Source organism: Pseudophryne corroboree, assembly GCF_028390025.1.
Source record: "Pseudophryne corroboree isolate aPseCor3 chromosome 3 unlocalized genomic scaffold, aPseCor3.hap2 SUPER_3_unloc_56, whole genome shotgun sequence".
NCBI classification, from domain to species: domain Eukaryota; kingdom Metazoa; phylum Chordata; class Amphibia; order Anura; family Myobatrachidae; genus Pseudophryne; species Pseudophryne corroboree.
Window position 1 is genome coordinate 31368 of NW_026967548.1, and position 4247 is coordinate 35614.

The following is a 4247-nucleotide window of genomic DNA, read 5'->3' on the forward strand; positions in this document are numbered from 1 at the left end:
CCTGCTGTTTCATGGGAGAAAGGACTATGTGTCGGTGGGGCTGCTCCTGCTGCTTCATGGGAGAAAGGACTATGTGTCGGTGGGGCTGCTCTTGCTGTTTCATGAGAGAAAGGACTATGTGTCTGTGGGGCTGCTCCTGCTGTTTCATGGGAGAAAGGACTATGTGTCGGTGGAGTTGCTCCTGCTGTTTCATGGGAGAAAGGACTATGTGTCGGTGGGGCTGCTCCTGCTGCTTCATGGGAGAAAGGACTATGTGTCGGTGGGGCTGCTCCTGCTGTTTCATGGGAGAAAGGACTATGTGTCTGTGGGGCTGCTCCTTCTGTTTTAATGGGAGAAAGGACTATGTGTCGGTGGGGCTGCTCCTGCTGTTTCATAGGAGAAAGGACTATGTGTCGGTGGGGCTGCTCCTGCTGCTTCATGGGAGAAAGGACTATGTGTCGGTGGGGCTGCTCCTGCTGTTTCATGGGAGAAAGGACTATGTGTCTGTGGGGCTGCTACTTCTGTTTTAATGGGAGAAAGGACTATGTGTCGGTGGGGCTGCTCCTGCTGTTTCATAGGAGAAAGGACTATGTGTCGGTGGGGCTGCTCCTGCTGCTTCATGGGAGAAAGGACTATGTGTCTGTGGGGCTGCTCCTGCTGCTTCATGGGAGAAAGGACTATGTGTCGGTGGGGCTGCTCCTGCTGTTTCATGGGAGAAAGGACTATGTGTCGGTGGGGCTGCTCCTGCTGTTTCAGCGGAGAAAGACTATGTGTCAGTGGGGCTGCTCCTGCTGTTTCATGGGAGAAAGGACTATGTGTCGGTGGGGCTGCTCCTGCTGTTTCATGGGTGAAAGGACTATGTGTCGGTGGGGCTGCTCCTGCTGTTTCATGGGAGAAAGGACTATGTGTCGGTGGGGCTGTCATGCTGCTTCATGGGAGAAAGGACTATGTGTCGGTGGGGCTGCTCCTGCTGCTTCATGGGAGAAAGGACTATGTGTCTGTGGGGCTGTCCTGCTGCTTCATGGGAGAAAGGACTATGTGTCGGTGGGGCTGCTCCTGCTGCTTCATGGGAGAAAGGACTATGTGTCTGTGGGGCTGCTCCTGCTGCTTCATTGGAGAAAGGACTATGTGTCCGTGGGGCTGCTCCTGCTGTATCATGGGAGAAAGGATTGTGTGTCTGTGGGGCTGCTCCTGCTGTATCATGGGAGAAAGGACTATGTGACGGTGGGGCTGCTCCTGCTGTATCATGGGAGAAAGTACTATGTGTCGGTGGGGCTGCTCTTGCTGTTTCATGGGAGAAAGGACTGTGTGTCTGTGGGGCTGCTCCTGCTGCTTCATGGGAGAAAGGACTATGTGTCGGTGGGGCTGCTCCTGCTGCTTCATGGGAGAAAGGACTATGTGTCAGTGGGGCTGCTCCTGCTGCTTCATGGGAGAAAGGACTATGTGTCTGTGGATATGCTCCTGCTGCTTCATGGGAGAAAGGACTATGCGTCTGTGGGGCTGCTCCTGCAGTTTCATGGGAGAAAGGACTGTGTGTCGGTGGGGCTGCTCCTGCTGTTTCATGGGAGAAAGGACTATGTGTCGGTGGGGCTGCTCCTGCTTTATCATGGGAGAAAGGACTGTGTGTCTGTGGGGCTGCTCCTGCTGTATCATGGGAGAAAGGACTATGTGTCGGTGGGGCTGCTCCTGCTGTTTCATGGGAGAAAGGACTGTGTGTCTGTGGGGCTGCTCCTGCTGTATCATGGGAGAAAGGATTATGTGTCTGTGGATCTGCTCCTGCTGTTTCATGGGAGAAAGGACTATGCGTCTGTGGGGCTGCTCCTGCTGTTTCATGGGAGAAAGGACTATGTGTCGGTGGGGCTGCTCCTGCTGTTTCATGGGAGAAAGGACTATGTGTCTGTGGGGCTGCTCCTGCTGCTTCATGGGAGAAAGGACTATGTGTCTGTGGGGCTGCTCCTGCTGTTTCATGGGAGAAAGGACTATGTGTCGGTGGGGCTGCTCCTGCTGCTTCATGGGAGAAAGGACTATGTGTCGGTGGGGCTGCTCCTGCTGTTTCATGGGAGAAAGGACTATATGTCGGTGGGGCTGCTCCTGCTGTTTCATGGGAGAAAGGACTATGTGTCAGCGGGGCTGCTCCTGCTGTTTCATGGGAGAAAGGACTATGTGTCTCTGGGGCTGCTCCTGCTGCTTCATGGGAGAAAGGACTATGTGTCTTTGGGGCTGCTCCTGCTGTTTCATGGGAGAAAGGACTATGTGTCGGTGGGGCTGCTCCTGCTGCTTCATGGGAGAAAGGACTATGTGTCGGTGGGGCTGCTCCTGCTGCTTCATGGGAGAAAGGACTATGTGTCGGTGGGGCTGCTCCTGCTGTTTCATGGGAGAAAGGACTATGTGTCGGTGGGGCTGCTCCTGCTGCTTCATGGGAGAAAGGACTATGTGTCGGTGGGGCTGCTCCTGTTGTTTCATGGGAGAAAGGACTATGTGTCGGTGGGGCTGCTCCTGCTGTATCATGGGAGAAAGGACTATGTGTCGGTGGGGCTGCTCCTGCTGTTTCATGGGAGAAAGGACTATGTGTCGGTGGGGCTGCTCCTGCTGTTTCATGGGAGAAAGGACTATGTGTCGGTGGGGCTGCTCCTGCTGCTTCATGGGAGAAAGGACTATGTGTCGGTGGGGCTGCTCATGGGAGAAAGGACTATGTGTCGGTGGGGCTGCTCCTGCTGTATCATGGGAGAAAGGACTATGTGTCGGTGGGGCTGCTCCTGCTGTTTCATGGGAGAAAGGACTATGTGTCGGTGGGGCTGCTCCTGCTGCTTCATGGGAGAAAGGACTATGTGTCTGTGGATATGCTCCTGCTGCTTCATGGGAGAAAGGACTATGCGTCTGTGGGGCTGCTCCTGCAGTTTCATGGGAGAAAGGACTATGAGTCGGTGGGGCTGCTCACGGGAGAAAGGACTATGTGTCGGTGGGGCTGCTCCTGCTGTATCATGGGAGAAAGGACTATGTGTCGGTGGGGCTGCTCCTGCTGTTTCATGGGAGAAAGGACTATGTGTCGGTGGGGCTGCTCCTGCTGCTTCATGGGAAAAAGGACTATGTGTCGGTGGGGCTGCTCACGGGAGAAAGGACTATGTGTCGGTGGGGCTGCTCCTGCTGTATCATGGGAGAAAGGACTATGTGTCGGTGGGGCTGCTCCTGCTGTTTCATGGGAGAAAGGACTATGTATCGGTGGGGCTGCTCCTGCTGTTTCATGGGAGAAAGGACTATGTGTCGGTGGGGCTGCTCCTGCTGTTTCATGGGAAAAAGGACTATGTGTCGGTGGGGCTGCTCCTGCTGTTTCATGGGAGAAAGGACTATGGCCCTCATTCCGAGTTGTTCGCTCGGAGTTTTTCATCGCATCGCAGTGAGAATTCTCTTAGTGCGCATGCGCAATGTTCGCACTGCGACTGCGCCAAGTTATTTTGCTAGGAAGAAAGTAAGTTTACTCACGGCTTTTTCTTCGCTCCGACGTTCGCATTGTGATTGACAGGAAATGGGTGTTACTGGGCGGAAACACGGCGTTTTAAGGGCGTGTGACTCAAAACGCTACCGTTTCCGGAAAAAACGCAGGCGTGTCTGGAGAAACGGTGGGAGTGCTTGGCCGAACGCTGGGTGTGTTTATGACGTCAGCCGGGACCGAAAAGCACTGAACTGATCGCACAGGCAGAGTAAGTCTGGAGTTACTCAGAAACTGCTAACTCGTTTGTGATCGCAATAATGCGCATACTTCGGTCGCACATTTAAGAAGTTTAGATTCACTCCCAGTAGGCGTAGGCTTAGCGTGTGTAACTCTGCTAAAATCGCCTTGCGAGCGATCAACTCGGAATGAGGGCCTATGTGTCGGTGGGGCTGCTCCTGCTGTTTCATGGGAGAAAGGACTATGTGTCGGTGGGGCTGCTTCTGCTGCTTCATGGGAGAAAGGACTATGGAGGTCATTCCGAGTTGTTCGCTCGCAAGGCGATTTTAGCAGAGTTGCTCACGCTAAGCCGCCACCTACTGGGAGTGAATCTTAGCATCTTAAAATTGCGAACGACGTATTCGCAATTTTGCGATTACAAACTTCTTAGCAGTTTCAGAGTAGCTTCAGACTTACTCGGCATCTGCGATCAGTTAAGTGCTTGTCGTTCCTGGTTTGATGTCATAAACACACCCAGCGTTCGCCCAGGCACTCCCCCGTTTCTCCAGCCACTCCTGCGTTTTTCCCGGAAACGGTAGCGTTTTTCCCCACACGCCCATAA